General features: G+C 46.7%; 1 protein-coding gene across 13 annotated transcripts in view; it reads left to right on the plus strand.

Annotated features, from left to right (window-relative positions):
- RARG (retinoic acid receptor gamma) overlaps positions 1–17,029 on the plus strand; it is a 328,355-nt gene that overhangs the window by 55,370 nt on the left and 255,956 nt on the right. The gene's annotated exons all lie outside the window — the stretch shown is intronic.

Below are 17,029 nucleotides of genomic sequence, written 5' to 3' on the forward strand. Positions count from 1 at the left end.
TCTTTATTTAGCGGGGGTGGGGGAGTAACTGGCCCTATCCACCGCCAGCACAGTACCTCCAGTACTGTACCTCCAGTGACTGTTGCTGGTGTCTATCTTGTGTTTTTTAGAATGTGAGCCCTTTGGGGTCAGGGAGCCATCTTATTTATTTATTATTTCTCTGTGTAAACTGCCATATATCTACATTTATAGGGGCTGGGCTGAGGGCTGTTGATTTTCTCTTCTGCTTTTTTTTGGTTAGGGTTGTTTCCCCTTTTCCTCTGCTGCAGTTCGGTTTTGGATGCTGCAGTTGCTTTTGCTGTGTTATACTGTTCTTTATTGCTTTTGTTAGTTGAAATTATATTTGTATTGTTAATTGTGATTTTATTATGGACTGTAAGCCACTTTGGTTTCTTCCAAACAAGAGCAGGAGACACACACAATTAATATAATATAATATAATATAATATAATATAATATAATATAATATAATATAATATAATATAATATTTACCATAAATCTTATTACAAGGTATGACCCATTATGCAAAAATGCAGTCTTCCCAGCTGCTAGTCTAGGAAGCTCTTCTCAGACGATCAAAGTGCAGCCCTGGGTGGCTGGATTGGCTGCCCACACGACTGCCGCCTCCGTCACGGAGCCAGTGGGGGCTGTGGGCATCAGGAGCTGCGTGGCCACCGGAAGTCCTAGGATGCCCCCATGCCCGGGAGGCCGGCAGCCTCCCAGTCGGGGGTCTACTCATGTGTTGCCGCGCACTGCAGCGACAGATGAGCAAAACAATGTTAACGGAGCGCTCACTCCGTTAACCTCATTTAAGGAGAGGGGGAATTAGGTGGGCTAGCCGCCTTGGGAGTACCGGGCTCGCCTGTGAGCCAGGTGGTTCCCACAAACACTAAAAAGCGGGCTAAGCTCCCTTAGCCCGCTTCCCAGTGATCGTGGGAATGGCCTCTAGGTGTTCTACAGTGAAGTACATCGTGGAGGCGAAGTCTTCAATAGTCCAGCGATGGACTGCTGAGCCAACCAAAAGATCTACTCATGAGTAAGCACTGCAGCCTTCTCATGAGTAACTCTTCTGTTCCTCTTTGTGGTTGGATGCCAGCAAAGTGCAGTAGCCAAGTACATGAGGAGAAAGAGTTTGTGGGCTAGTTTAGCTATCTGCTTCCCAGAAAAGGTGGTGTGAACAGCTCCTAAATTTCTCTGCAACTGTTTCCACAGGTTCATCCTAGGACTTTGAAATTGGGCTGTCAGATACTCCTCAGATTTTTATTGTTTTTCTTAAAGGATGAACTTTAATCCACAGAAATACTCCACAGTAGAATATTTATATGCCATCTTTCTTCCAGCATATAGCTTAAGGCAGGAGACATGGGGTTTTCAGACAGTCACCCAGTCCACATACAGACCAGACCAAGATCTGCTTAGCTTCAGCAAAGTGGCTATATTGTGTGCCTTCACACCATGCTTAAGGCTGTAGAACTTCTCAATGTGTCATCTCCCATCTCTCTAAGGCACTGGCATTGAGAACAGGGTTGCACCTTAAGGGGAAGAGCCAAAACAGGAATGTGAGTGGCTCTTACTTCCTCTCTCCATTATTCCAGGGTTAACACATGAAGCAGATGGAACTGCATGACTCTCTTTACTACACACTAGTATGATGATGTTGTATATGTCACTTTTCAACTAAAAAGTTCTCAAAGCAGTTTACACAGAAAAAGAATATTGAGACAACAATGGTTCCCTGTCCCCAAAGAGCTCACAATCTAAAAAAGACAGGTTCTAGTAAGAACTGATCTGCCTACTTTCCTTTCACTATCTCTACAACTGGACTAAATTTGGTCCAAATTGGTTAGGCAGTTCACAAGTTAGCCCACTTGCACTTCAAACATTCATGTGTCCACCATCTTGAATCAGGGTGGATGACATAATCACAAACTATGTCATTGAAGTGTCCCTATATGTCCCTATAGTTATTACAAATACAGTTACAAATACAGTTATCACCGGAAGCTCTTCTCTCCGATCGTGAGAAGAGCTTTGTTGTGTTTCTGAGGTAAAAATGACTAACAAATATATAGTGCTGAATACACTGCTTAACTGTATAAGCACATTGTAACGGTCACAAAAGACACTAGGCCACTGAAGTCCATGACCATCAAGGCTATAACTTTAGGAGCTTCTGCAGAGGGAAAGGAATAGAATGGCCAGACCACACTCCTTGTTCGGTGTCAGAAGTTTGCAGAGGTATTGCTTACACATTGTTGGTGAATAAAGACCACTAAAATGATTACAAGCAGATGTGCTGGTCAACGACCGTAATAAAGATTATTTATTTATTTATTTATTACAAGCAGATACCTTAATAAAGCTGCCATATACAGACACAGACACACACGCTCTATGGAACCAGTCATGGCAGCCTCCCATCTTTGCATATGATCTTTCCAAATCTTGGACTGGATTCAGCAATTTAGGAAGGAGCTTACAGTAGCATTTTGGATCTTAAGGAACTGGCAGCTTTCCTTTGGAAAGCTATAAAGTTTTGAAAGCTATAAAGAGGTTCACAAGTTAGCCCACTTGTGCCTCAAAAGTTCACAAGTTAGCCCACTTGTTCCTCAAAAGTTCACACATCCACCATCTTGGATTGGGGTGGATGACATCATCACAAACTATGCCGCTGAGGTGTCCCTGTGTATCCTTACACCTGTACCCAATTTGGTTCATATTGGTCCAGGTGTTGCAAAGTTGATGGGACACACACACACAGAGACCAGAATGCTGGGTGATCTCATAAGCCTACTGGAAAGTACCTAAAAAACAGCAGCAGCAGCCGCTGAAAAGACAGTATACTGTGGAAGAACAGATATAGTCACTCTCCCTCTGCTAAATATAAAGAGAATTACCAATCTGAAAGGTGCCTCTTTGTCCAGTTAGCAGGGCTTAGAAGTGACATTACCGCAGAAGTGAGGGAAGTGGAAATAACATGTGCGTCCACTTCCAGTAATTTCACAAAATATCCAGAGCTGCCCTTAGTGGAGAATAGCAGCACTAGGAATTTTTAGAAAGCTCTTGCTTTCATAGAACAACAGCTTCTACTTTCCTATATAAGATAGGGTGGGCTACCCATTCGTATGGCTTGGAGCCATCATCTTAGACTGTCTGCAGACTCAGGAAGGAAATGCTGCATCATTTCACCCTCCATTTGTATTTGGAAGATTTTTCTCTCTCAAGGGGGTGGAATTATGATGTCAGGTTAGAATGATGAGATTAATCACCTCTTTATAGCTTTCAAAACTTTATAGCTTTCCAAAGGAAAGCTGCCAGTTCCTTTAGATCCAAAATGCTACTGTGAGCTCCTTCCCAAATTGCTGAATCCAGTCCAAGATTTGGAAAGATCATATGCATATATGTCTGTATATGGCAGCTTTATTAAGGTATCTGCTTGTAATCATTTTAGTGGTCTTTATTCACCAACAATGTGTAAGCAATTCCTCTGCTACCTTCTGACCCCGAACAAGGAGCGTGGTCTGGCCGTTCTATTCCTTTCCCTCTGCAGAAGCACCTAGTTATAGCTCTGATGGGATATAGCCTTGATGGTCATGGACTTCAGTGGCCTAGTGTCTTTTGTGACTGTTACAATGTGCTTACACAGTTAAGCAGTGTATTCAGCACTATATATTTGTTAGTCAGTTTTACCTCAGGAACACAACAAAGCTCTTCGCACGATCAGAGAGAAGAGCTTCCGATGGGTCTGCAGGGAGAGCGGGTTAACTTACCCCTCCCCGCAGACAATTGCCAAGTCATTCCTGCCCACACAATTACTAGCTCCATCACGGAGCCAGTTGGTGCATTGGGGATCGGGGGCCGTCTGGCCCCCGGAAGTCATAGGATGCCCCTGGGACTGGGAGGCTTGTTTGAGCCTCCTGGCGGGGTTCTCCTCGTGTGTCACCACGGCATGGAGCCATGCAGCGGCAGCACACAATCAGAAAACCCGGGTTAGCGGAGGGCTACTTAGTTGGGCTAGCCACCAGAGAACCAGGGGTTGCCCGCGAGCCCGGCCATTCTCATGATGCGGGGAAAATGGGCTGGGTTCCTTTAGCCCGGTTTCCCCCATCGTGAGAATAGCCTCAACTTGTCAGTGGACTAGTTCAGATGATTGCCCGCTGGCACATGTGATCACAATGGGGATGCATCAAAAACACCCCCACACTGATGTCACTGCAGGGCGTGCTGACTCACTGCTGAGGCATCTTCAGGTATGTATCTTGGGAGTGCTTCTGGACCTAGGCCTCACTCTGTTTTCTCAGGTTGAGGCTATGGCTAGAAGTGCTTTCGATCAACTTCGGTTGATACGACAGCTGCATGCGTTCCTAGAAGATTATGCTCTCAGAACTGTGGTGCACTCTCTGGTAACCTCTGGGCTTGACTACTGCAATGCACTCTACATGGGGCTGCCTTTGTATGTGGTTTGGAAACTTCAGTTGGTCCAAAATGCGGTGGCTAGATTGGTCTCTGGGGTTTATCGGAGAGACCATATTATGCCGGTTTTAAAGCAATTGCATTGGCGACCAATAGGATTCCACGCGAAATACAAAGTGCTGGTGAGATTACCTGTAAAGCCCTAAATGGCATAGGACTGAGTTACCTGGGAGAGCGCCTTCTTCTGCATGATCACCACTGGACATTAAGGTCCTTGAGAGAGGTCCGTCTCCGGATGCCACCAGCTCACCTGGCAGTGACTCAGGAGCAATCCTCCTCTATAGTCGCTCCTGGGCTCTGGAATGTGCTCTCTATAGCCATTGGTGATTCAACATCTTTACCCACCTTTAAAAGCGCCCTTCCGACTCATCTTTTTAGCCTGGCTTTCAGTAATCTGTGAATATTTTAAATTGTTGTTTTAATGGTGGTTTTATTCTGCTTTTATTGTATTTATTTTTTTGAACTGCCTAGGGCCTTTGGAGTCAGGTGGTATATAAATAAATTAAATAAATGAATGAATAATCATGTGTGAGGGTGTTTGGGTTTCGAAGTACATGTGGAGGGGCGATTCAGATGAAGAGAGGAGAGCTGGTACTGTGGTATCAAGCATGAATTGTCCCACCTGTTAGTCAGGGTCTGCCCTAGTTTGCATGGGATGGGTGATTACATGTGAGCGCTGTCTGCTGTAAGATATTCCCCTTGGGATGAGGCCCTAGTTCAGAGGTAGATTGTCTGCTTGCATGCAGAAGGCCCCCGGTTTACTCCCTGACATATCTAGTGAGGGCCAGGAGAGACTCCTGCCTGCAGGGGCGTAGCGAGCTTCCCGGGGGCCATGGGGCAAACTGCAGCCAGGGGGCCTCCATCACATGTGCGAAGTGCGCGCGCTCCCCAGCACCCCAAGCCACACCCCCTGCATCTGATGTCAGATGTTTGATTGCTGCCAATCAAATAGAGCCCTACTCGTGGGGCACATGCACATTTAAACCGTCTGCCTGGGCGAATATTGTTTCTGAGGCCGGCCACTCCACCTCCCTCCCTTTGAGCTGTCCTGTCATGCAGCCTGCCTGCCCTCCCACTCCAGCCCACTCCTCCCTCAGCTTCAGCCCACACTGGTGGGAGGCAGCTGGACATACATCCATCCTCCCCCAGAGCAGGGGCCATCTTGGCCTGACACTCCAGCTGCACTCCTTCTATGGGCCCCTCCACAGCGCCTAAGCAACCCCACCACCCCGCCAGCCATCCCTGCCTAGCTGCCCGCCTGAGCCTCATTTTGGCAGCTGCCCAGAAAAGCCTGCCTTTTCGCTGCTAGCTGCCAGCTTACCAAGGCGGCTTGCTTTCCGCCTCCACCCTCTCAGCTGCCTGCCAGGTTCTGGCTCCGCCCCGCACTGTCAACAGCTGAGCCAGGGCACAGAGGAGGGGAGAAGACTGAAAGCGTGGAAGCAGCTGCTCAGTGGGCAGAAGCAGCTGATCGTCGGGCAGCTGAGCAGCAGGCTGCCTAGCTCGCAGCTTGCCTGGGCTGGACAAGTAGGAGAAGAAGAGGGCAACTTGTGGGCAAGGGGGGACTGGCCTTGGGGGACCTTGGGAGCCTCTCAGACCCTGTGGACCAGGGGACATTTGCCCCCCTCCCCCGTGTCCAATGGACACTACACCCTTGCCTGCCTGAAACCTTGGAGAGCCACTGCCAATCAGTGTAGACAATCAATCCTGAGATGGATGGACCAAAGGTCTGACTCAGTATAAAACAGCTTCTTAAGTTCCTATGTCATGGGACATCCTGCAGTGACATCAGGGTGGGCATACTCTCAGGGCATCCCCATCCTGATCGTGTGTACCGGTGGATGACCACCTGAACTGGCTCGATGTGAAGTGTTATTATTTCTTGTTTACACAGTCAGACAGGTGTTATTGACTGGTTTGTTTTATCCAGACATCGAGTCCTTCCCAAGGACCTGGGATGGCTGGATTTTATTGTCAGTTATAGATATCGTCGCAGAATATAGGCTGTTCCCAGTAAAGTTGCTTTTTGTAATTGGCTGATGGTGATTTCTGTGGCCCCTATGGTGCTGAGGTGCTCTTCAAGTTGTTTTGGGATTGCACCTAGGGTGCCAGTTACCACTGGGATTATTTGGGTCTTTTTCTGCCACAGCCTTTCAATTTCAATTTGTAGATCTTTGTATTTGGTGATTTTTTCTATTTCTTTTTCTTCTATTCTGCTATCCCCTGGTATTGCTATGTCGATTATTTTGACTTGTTTTTCTTTCTTCTCGACTACAGTGATATCTGGTGTATTGTGTGGCAGATGTTTGTCTGTTTGTAGTCGGAAGTCCCATAATATTTTTACATCTTCATTTTCTTCACCTTTTTCAATTTTATGGTCCCACCAATTTTTGGCTACAGGTAGCTTGTTTTTGGCTACAGGTAGCTTGTTTTTGGCTACAGGTAGCTTGTATTTTTTGCAGATGTTCCAGTGTATCATCCCTGCTACCTTGTCATGCCTTTGTTTGTAGTCAGTCTGTGCGATCTTTTTACAACAGCTGATTAGGTGGTCCACTCTTTCATCTGCTTCTTTACAAAGGCGGCACTTGCAGTTTGTTGTGGATTTTTCGACTTTTGCTCTTATTGCATTTGTTCTTAGTGCCTGTTCTTGTGCAGCCAGTATTAAACCCCCTGTTTCTTTCTTCAAGTTGCCATTCTTAAGCATTGCCAGGTCTTGGTGATGTCTGATTTCTCACTTATATTGTGCAAATATTGACCATGCAGGAGCTTATTTCTCCATTTTTCTGCTTGGTTCTTGACTTGTTCTTTCTTGTCGGCCTGCTTGGTTTCATTGGTGTTGAATAGTTTCACGTTCTTGACCATTTGAAGTGCATCTTCTTCACTGTCCTTTATATATTCTTCAAGGCCTCTTTTCTCCTCCTCTACTGTTTGATGGATTTGCAGCATTCCTCTTCCACCTGAGCTGCGAGGGAGGTATAGCCTATCGACATCACTGCGGGGGTGCAGAGCATGATTGATGGTCATGATTTTCCTGGTCTTATGATCTAGCGTCTCTAGCTCTGCTTGGGTCCAGTCTATTATTCCTGCAGTGTATCTGATAACAGGTATAGCCCAGGTGTTTATGGCTTGTATGGTGTTCCCGCCATTGAGTTTGTACTTGAGGGTTTTTTTAACTCTCCTGATGTGTTCACTTCCAATTTTTCTTTTAACTTCAGCGTGTGCAATGTTATCAGCCTATTATTATTTCTTGTTTGCACAGTCAGACAGGTGTTATTGACTGGTTTGTTTTATCCAGACATCGAGTCCTTCCCAAGGACCTGGGATGGCTGAATTTTATTGTCAGTTGTTATAGATATCGTTGCAGAATATAGGCTGTTCCCAGTAAAGCTGCTTTTTGTAATTGGCTGATGGTGATTTCTGTGGCCCCTATGGTGTTGAGGTGCTCTTCAAGGTCTTTTGGAACTGCACCCAGGGCGCCAATTACCACTGGGATTATTTTGGTCTTTTTCTGCCACAGCCTTTCAATTTCAATTTGTAGATCTTTGTATTTGGTGATTTTTTTCTATTTCTTTTTCTTCTATTCTGCTAGATGATGATGATGATGATGATGATGATGATTTCGATTTCTACACCGCCATTCCAAAAATAGCTCCTGGCGGTTTTCAAAGAGAAACAACAAATAAATAAGATGGCTTCCTGTCCCAAAAGGGCTCACATTCTAAAACGAAACATAAGATAGACACCAGCAACAGTCACTAGAAGTACTGTGCTGGGGTTGGATAGGGCCAGTTCTCCCTTAGAGCAGGGCTGCAGCCCCCTTGCAGATATTGGATTACAACTCCCATAATGTCTGTTGGTCACTTTAGCAGGAAATGATGGGAACTGAGATCCAACAACAGCCGGAGGGCCAAAGTTGTGCAGCCCTGGGGTAGAACGTTAGACTAAGGCCTGGTTCATACGTAACACATTCTGTGCCCTCCTCCATCCGCTCTCCTGTCTATGTTTGGACATTGGGGAGAGCATCTCTCTACAGTCAGCGAGACTGCAGAGAGGTGGGGGATCTGGCTGTCACAGGACAGCCCGCACAGCCAACTGGGCCAGAGTGAGGGAGGAGCTTCCTCTGGCTCTGTGTGGCCCAAACTGCGTTGCCAACATTTGTACATAACTGCACCACAGAAATAGAGTTTGCAGCAGTGAAACTCCACTCTGACTAAAGTTTCAGAGTGGAGTTTGGCGAGGGAAACTGCGGGTCGCTGTCCCCCACATACTCCCTTTCCCCGGGTTTGAATATACAGGTTTGGAAACATCCATACATTTCCCATTATGTATGAACCGGGCCTCAGAGTGGAAACCCTACTCTGTCATGAAGCTCACCGGGTGAGCCTGGTCCAGTCAATCTCTCTCAGAGTAACCTAGCTTTGCAGGGTTGTTAGGAGGCTAAAATGGAGAGCAGGTAGAGAACTCTGAATGCCACCCTGAGCTCCTGGGAGGAAAGGGAGGATATTATAACATAATAATCTGAACATAAAATGTGCCTAATCTAACAATAGGCTTCATAATAAAGGTAGCCATTTTTAAACCTTGCATATGATGGGCACTCCAGCCATTTACCTGGGCGCTTTCCAGATTAGGCCCTGCAATAGGGTCATGACGCATCTCTGTAGTGTGCTTCTGCACTTCCTATGTTGTGACACCGCAGTCCCTACGCTGACAGCAGGGTGCCATTCACATTTCTGATGCCTTGTTTCGGATTTAATCACTGTGATTTATTGCTATAACATTGTTTGTCCGGCGTTAAAAAAAAAGTTGGTTGTTTTTCCCCCGTGAGACTGCTCCCCCTGCTGGGTGCTTTGCTATTTATGTTTTGAGTTTATCCCCCCCCCCTTTTTTTTTGGTAAGGAGCCAATTGAAGCCTGTCCAGATGCATGATACTGGCTTTACAGAAGTTGTGGCCAAATGCCATCCATAGTAGATTTTCTAGTCAGAGTTCTTGATCTGTATAAGCAAATACATGTAGTCATTGTGAAGCTGCCTTCTACTGAGCCAGGGCTTTGGTCCATCTAGCTCAGTATTATCTGCACTGCTTAGCAGGAGCTCTTGGCAGTTTCTGACCGGGAAGGGTCTTTCCCAGCCCTACCTGGAACTGTCAAGAATGAAACTGGGAATTTTTTGTATGCAAAGTATGTGCTCCACCACAGGCTTCATTTGTCTTATACCACGTGTTCCTGTTCTTAGAGGTAGAGTGAATACCCTGTCTGCAGGCCCATAGGCTCCAGAAGGAAGCAAGGGGGCCTAAGAGCACACAGGGCGATGAGTGGTGGCAGGTGGGGAGGGGGGCACGTCAACACCAGGCGTTCCCAACTTGTGGGACTCCAGAGGCTGCTGAACTACAACTCCCATCACCTCCAGCTACCATTTATTGTCCCTGGGGATGATGGGAGTTGTAGTTCGGCAGCCTCTGGAGTACCACAGGTTGGGAACCCCTGGTGTAATGTGTTTGAATTCAAGTGATGCAACATCTGAAATAATTTTAATATAACTTCATTTTAACAACATTTAAACAAGCTTGTCAAGGGCCCGTGTGCTTGTCAGCCACCCTAGCACCTTTGCATTTAGTGGACAAAGACTGGAAGCTGGAACTCTGGGTGTCCCCAGGCATTTTTTTTTAATCCAGGGTAGGGGGGGTGGGAAGTCTATTCTTTAAAATATATACATAAAACATGGACACTGCTCCACATTAATCCAGGCATGAATCCAAGGGAGCAGCTCCCCCCCCCCCAGTACAGAGACTTGTGCTAGGAACTGATCTACTTCTCACTGAGCAATTGTGTAGAATGCGTATCTGCATGTTTCCCTATATCTCTGTAAGATGTGCTTTATTAAAAATGTGGTTGGGTTTTTTTTTCCACCAAAGGGGCCTAGAATATCCTACATGGCACTTGGCCCCTGCAGCTGCCCCCACCCCCACCCCTTCCTGTGGCTACAGCTCTTATTTTCTGTATCTAGGGAGGGAAAATCATACTGCGGTTTAGGCAGTCGGATGCCAGAGTTGTGGCTGCAGATGCCTGCCTCCTCTGCCAGAGAGAGACAGCCTGTGCAACTGAAGCCAGTCACTTTCCTTCTCAGTTCCTCCCCGTCTGCCGTTCTTTCCTTGCAACTTTTATCTCTTTGATTAATAGCTTTTGCGGGCTTCCCCTATCCCTTGGGTAAGGGTAGAAGAACTAAAGGGCGCCGGGAGGGAAGAAACATGAGCCTGGCCCTTCAAAAGCTGCTCCTACGTGTTGAAGAACTGACAGCTAGGAGACCGGGGAAATCCTGCTAGACCACAGGCTGGGTGGTGGCAGGCCTCCAATCTGTATCTGTGCAGGCACTGTGACAGGCAGGAGCAACACACAGTGGCAGGATTCCTGGGTCACTAGGGAAGGGAACATCAATTACCCTCACATAGACTGGGTAAATCCACATGTGGGTGTTGACAAAGGGGCCATATTCCTAGACACACTGAGGCTGTTCTCATGACAAGCCTAACCCAGCCTGGTGCAGCCCAGCCAGGGTTTGGCTGGTCGTGAGGAGTAGCGGGATTCTCACGGACCCCTCCGCTCCCCGCCTGCCTAACCCTCTTAAGAAACCCGACTGTTCGCTGAGGCTGAGTGTGCGCTTTCACCCTTATCCTGGCTACCAGGTGTCATGTGCTGAAAGCCTGAGGAGACACAGAGACGGGCCCACAGAGTGCTCGTCTGATGGGGGAATCCCCAATGCATTGTGCATGTCAATGTGATCATGAGAATCGCCTCACTAAATGACTGTGCCTCAGAACAGTTGGTCGTGGAGCCAACCAGAGAGAAGGCGACCTTGGACTTAATCTTGAGTGGTGCCCAGGAAATGTAGAATCATTGGGGTACAGTAACCATAAGTGATCCCAGGGGTGTAGCAAGGTTGGAGTGGGCCCAGAGACAAGATTTTAAAATGGGCCCCCCCTCACTGAAGCTCAGCTCATGAAGTAAAGAAATCTTAAATGAGGCTGAATAGCGGTAACAAAAAGCATATGTGTGTGTGTGTGTGTGTACCCTATGTGCCACAATAGAATATCATCCTAAATTATTTTTTAAAAGGTTTTGTAAATTGTGGACGATGCAAATCATTTAATGGTGCTAGAGAAAGACATGCTGTTATTTATTATTATTTTACTGTTCTGGTAGCTCCAGGTCTTAACAGTCACATCAATTTCGGAGGATGAATACAACTGAGGGAAGCCCAGCCAGGTGTGCAGCTGGGGTAGTCAGTCATGTGACTTGCCTCTGCCCCCCCCCAAGGCAGTGGGCCCCCAGACAACTGTCTCCTCTTGCCCAATTATAGTTACGCTCCTGAGTGATCCAATTCAGCTTATATGCTAGTGGAGCACTTCCAGGGAAGTCCAACACAGGTATGATGGACACAGGTATGATGGAGGAAACTTCTAAAAAAAGGGGGGGGGACTGGTAAAAAGGAAGCAGAAAGGAAAGGTCAGGAGGGTCAAGTCCTGAAAAAAGCATGGAGCTAATTTAGAACCACAATAATAAAGGAAGCATGGAGCTTATTTAGAACCACAGTGATAGAAGCTGAGCTGGAATGTGTACCAAGGAGAAAGGGTATCACCAAGTTCAGGAGGACGCCCGCATGGCTAACAAGTAGAGTCAAGGAAGCTATAATAGGCAAGAAGACTTCCTTCAGAAAATGGAAGTCCTGCCCAAAGGAAGAGAACAGAAAGGAACATAAACTCTGGCAAAGGAAATGCAAGGAGACAATACGGGATGCAAAAGAGAGAGTTTGAGGATCTAGGGGAATAACAAAAACCTCTTTAAATATACCAACAGCAGAAAACCTGTCAGGGAGGCAGTTGGACCCTTAGATGATGAGGGTGTGAAAGGGATTATTAAGGAGGATAAGGAGATTGCAGAGAAGCGGAATGAGTTCTTTTTTATTCTGTCTTCACGACGGAACATATACCTGCATCTGAACTGAGCTTCTTAAGCCTGGAACGTTTCCACACAGAGCTGCCACAGTGAATCTCCTTCGGAAGAGAGTGTGTGAGTTCACACACTGGCCACACTTACCCTGAAGTCCATTTGAGATCCTTGGAAGCACTCCACACACAAATCGGGCTTGGTCCTCCAGATTCTAGCTTGTTTCTGGGTTTTTGAAATGATGGTTTTAAGCTACTTTTTCTGAAAACGCTGGAGCAAATAGAGGTATCATGATAAGAGGGAAATACTCTTTAGGAATGCAGCTATAGCTCTTTAGGAATGCAAATCGAGCTGGCTTGCCTAGCTGCAGGAAGCAAACTCTTTAAGTTCTAGTTACAAAAGTAAAACCTCTGTGTTTGCTCAAGTTGACGTTTTTGAACAATATTAGTCTGCTTGCTTAAGGTTTTCACTGGTTAAAAAACAGCACATGTGTTGGGGGGAAAAGGAAGAAATCTGTTAGTATATACCAGAGATTCCCAACCTGTGGCACTCCAGATGTTGCTGAACTACAACTCCCATCATCCCCAGCCACAGTTTATTGTGACTAGGGATGATGGGAGTTGTAGTTCAGCAACAACTGGAGTGCCACAGATTGGAGACCCCTGGTATATACAAATGCTCCCAGTCTAGGACACGAGGTTTTGAAAGCAACATTGTGTTCCTATTCAAGCAGTGCGCACTCTCTCTCCCCCCCCATCCCTATTGGCTAGAAGGAAAACATGGAGGCATGTATTGTGAACCTGCACTAAAAGAAAACCTGAGAGCAGAGGGGAGGGGCTGCTTCCCTCATGTCACGAGTGTAATTCGCAGTGACTTTGCTCAACATTTACCCTGCTTTGCATAAAAGCTCTTGGAGTCTGAAGAACTGAGCCAATTTGAAATGATGAGAGAGGATGTTCTAAACTGTCATGAAAAATGAAAAATCAATAAAATACCAGGGCCAGATGGTATCCACTCAAAGAGTTCTGAAGGAACTTAAATGTGAAATTGCTGATCTGCTAGCAAAAATATGTAACTTGTCCCTACAATCAGGCTCTCTGACAACTCGAAAGTAGCTAATTCAATTCTGATTTTCAAAAAGGGATCCAGGGCAGATCTTGGAAACTACAGGCATATAGAAGACCAGGCGTTGCTGAAGGAGAACCAGCATGGCTTCTGCAAGGGCAAGTCTTGCCTCACTAACTTTTTGGAGTTATTTGAGAGTGTCAACAGGCATGTTGATAAAGGTGATCTGGTTGACATAGTATATTTGGACCCAACAAGCTTCTGACAAAGTTCCCCATAAAAGGCTCTTGCATAAGTCATTAGATAAGGGGATAGGTTCAATTGTGGATTAGTAAACTGGTTGATGGACAGGAAACATAGGGTAGGAATAAATGGACAGTTTTCACAATGGAGGGAAATAAGAAGTGAAGCCCCCCAAAGATCTGTACTGGGACCAGTGTTATTTCACTTATTCATAAATGATCTAGAAGTTGGGGTAAGCAGCGAAGTGGCCAAATTTGCAAATGACACTAAGCTATTTAGGGTACTGAAATCCAAAACAGATTGTGAGGACAACAAAATGGCAAATGTGGTTCAATGAAAGCAAGTGTTAAGTGATGCATATTGTGGCCAAAAAACCCAACTTCACATATACACTGATGTATATGTTGTGGTGGACAGCTTGTTATGTTTATGTGCACATATACAGTGTACATATAAATTGATGTATATGTTGTGGTGGGTTGTGGTGGAGAGCTTGTTAAAAGTGTGGACTCAGTGCATGGCAGCTGTGAAAAAGGCCAGTTCCATGCTAAGGATAATTAGGAAGGGGATTGAAAATAAAAATGCTAATATTATAATGCCCTTATACAAAACTATGGTTCAGCCACATTTGAAGTATTGCATAAAGTTTCAGTCACCATATTCAAGAACGACATTGTAGAACTGGAAAAGGTACACAAGAGGGCAATCAAGATGATCAGGGGCCTGGAGCGCCTTCCTTATGAGGCCAGGCTACAGCATCTGGGGCTTTTTAGTTTGGAAAAGAGGCAACTGAGGGGAGACATAGTACAGGTCTATAAAATTATGCATGGAATGGAGAGAGTGGGCAGTGAGAAATTTTTATCCCTCTCTCACATCACTAGAATCAGGGGTCTTCTTATGAAACTGATTGCCAGGAAATTTAGGATCATCCAAAGGAAGTACTTTTTCACACAGCACATAGTTAATCCATGAAATTCTCTGCCACGGGATGTAGTGATGGCTACTAGCTTGGACAACTTTAAAAGGGGCTTAGACAAATTCATGGATGGCAGGTCTATCAATGGCTACTAGTCTGGTGGCTATAGGTTACCTCTAGCCTCGGAGTAAAGATGCCTCTAAATACCAGTTGCAGGGGAGGAACAGCAGGAGAGAGGGCATGCCCTCACCTCTTGCCTGTGGGCTTCTCAGGGGCATCTGGTGGGCCACTGTGTGAAACAGGTTGCTGGACTAGATAGGCCTTGGGCCTATGTTCTTAACAAATTTGGGAACAGATATCTGCCCTCAGCCCTGTCATGATGACCCACCCAACTCCACAGCATCCTGACCAATGTTTTCCCTTCAACCCTAATGTTTTATAGCTGCTTCCAGCACAAACACAAAGTAATCTTAAAAAAACTTAATTAAGAGTTTATTCAGAAACAACTCCATTTTTTCCTTCTCCTTTCCCTCTCTTTTCTTTTCTGACTCCACCCTCCACATTCTCTACAGGATCCCCACTGGGACAAACTTCTAAACAACAAAACATAAAATATACTAGATAGAACACATCTAATAGAGTGCTCCCTTCTGGCTTTGGAACCTATTTAAATATGCTTATCATTCCATATAATGAGGATAGCTATGTTAATCTATTGCAGCACAAACAATAAAACTTTCTTGGGCCAGAATCCTCTTTGCCAAATATATAAAGGGGCTATTCTGACGATCACAAAAATCGGGCTAGAAAAGCCTAGCCCGATTTTTGTGAGCGCTCCGCAAACCCAGGCTATCTGCTCATTAGTAGCCGCGGCGCGGCTCCACGGCGCGGCTCCTTGCGAGTAGACCCCCGGCTGGGAGGCTTAAAAGCAGCCTCCCGGCTCAGGAGCCTCCCTAGTATGCCCTGGGGCTTCCGGGGACTGCGTGGCTCCCGAGCTCCCCAGCCCCCACCGGCTCCGTCTCAGAGCCCTCAATCATGTGAGCAGCCGATCCGGCTGCCCAGGGCTCCCTGCCCGCTCACTTCCCCAAACCAAGTCTCACGGATCGTGAGACCTGGCTCAAAGTGTTCAGCTAAGTGGGTAGGTATCTGAGCTGTTACATACTCCCCCAAGTGGTTGGAAGTTCCAGAGACAGCACTGTAGTGTTTAGAAGTCCAATTTATGTTTTTGTTGTAGTTGTAACTTGGGAGCTTTACACACATGGTTTTAGCTCGCTTCCCCTCTGGAATAGAGGGTGTGAGTCCACATATCAGCTGGACTTACCCCCAAGTCCCTGCGAGCTATCAGGGACCAGTACACCCCCGATTCTGCTTTTTCCCGAATTATTGCTGCACATTCTAGCTTGGCTCGAATTATGTCCAGGGTAAAAAAATCCTCTGTGTGCGGCAGCTTTTTAAAAATATATGTATATAAAAAATCTGAGCTTTCTGGTATGCCCTTCTGCTTCTCCCTTGATGTGTTACATTGCCAGTAATCCGGCTTTTTTCAAAACTCGCACTGGTCACCATAGGAACATAGACTTTACATATGCAGATGTTATTGGAGGCTGCCTGGAAGCCGATGTAACCTGAGCCCTTTGTGCATGAGGCTGCATTTTTCTTCATCACAGAGAGAAGGCAATGATTTCTTCTTTAAACTTCCATAGCCTCTTAAATGGTCTGGGGTGGGTGGCGGGCATGAGGTGATGAAGGCAGTCACAAAGGCAAGTTCATTATAAAAACCACAAAGATTTGGGTCAGATTCGGCAGGTTCGGGTTAAGTGTTATGTTGTTTGATCCGACTGCTTGGCAACTTCTCACCAGTCTTCTGTAACCAACTGTCAAACTAACATCCTGTCTAATAAAACGCTTGGTGTCCGTCCGTGGACGGACACCAAGCGTGTGTCCGTGCCTCCCTGGCCTGTTCTGGGCATGCGCGGAGCGCATGCCCAGTTCGGCTGAGACAAAAATGGACACAGCCACCAGGCAGCCATCTTGGTGGCTTCGCCCGGCCGCGGAAAGGACAGAAGCAGCCGCCGCGAAGCCGGGGAAGAGGAGGCGGGGGAAATTGGCCGAGGCGGCGGCAGAGCCGCCGCCTCGGCCACAGGAGAGACAGAGACCACACTGGGGAGACGGGGACCAGGGACCGGGGGCCGAGCGGAGGCTGTGGAAATCTTAAAAAGAAAATGCTGCCCCCGCCGTTGCCGCCGAACTCCCACCCTCCCTCCCAACTTCCGACACCACCTTACCCCAGCCCATGTCAGTTGGGGGGGGGGGTGGAAGTCCTTAATTGAAGAGGGAGAGAGGAGTGCACAAGCAGTGCTCCTCTCTGAGCAAAGGCTCTGCCCGAACTCG

This window comes from Hemicordylus capensis, chromosome 2, assembly GCF_027244095.1.
Source record: "Hemicordylus capensis ecotype Gifberg chromosome 2, rHemCap1.1.pri, whole genome shotgun sequence".
NCBI classification, from domain to species: domain Eukaryota; kingdom Metazoa; phylum Chordata; class Lepidosauria; order Squamata; family Cordylidae; genus Hemicordylus; species Hemicordylus capensis.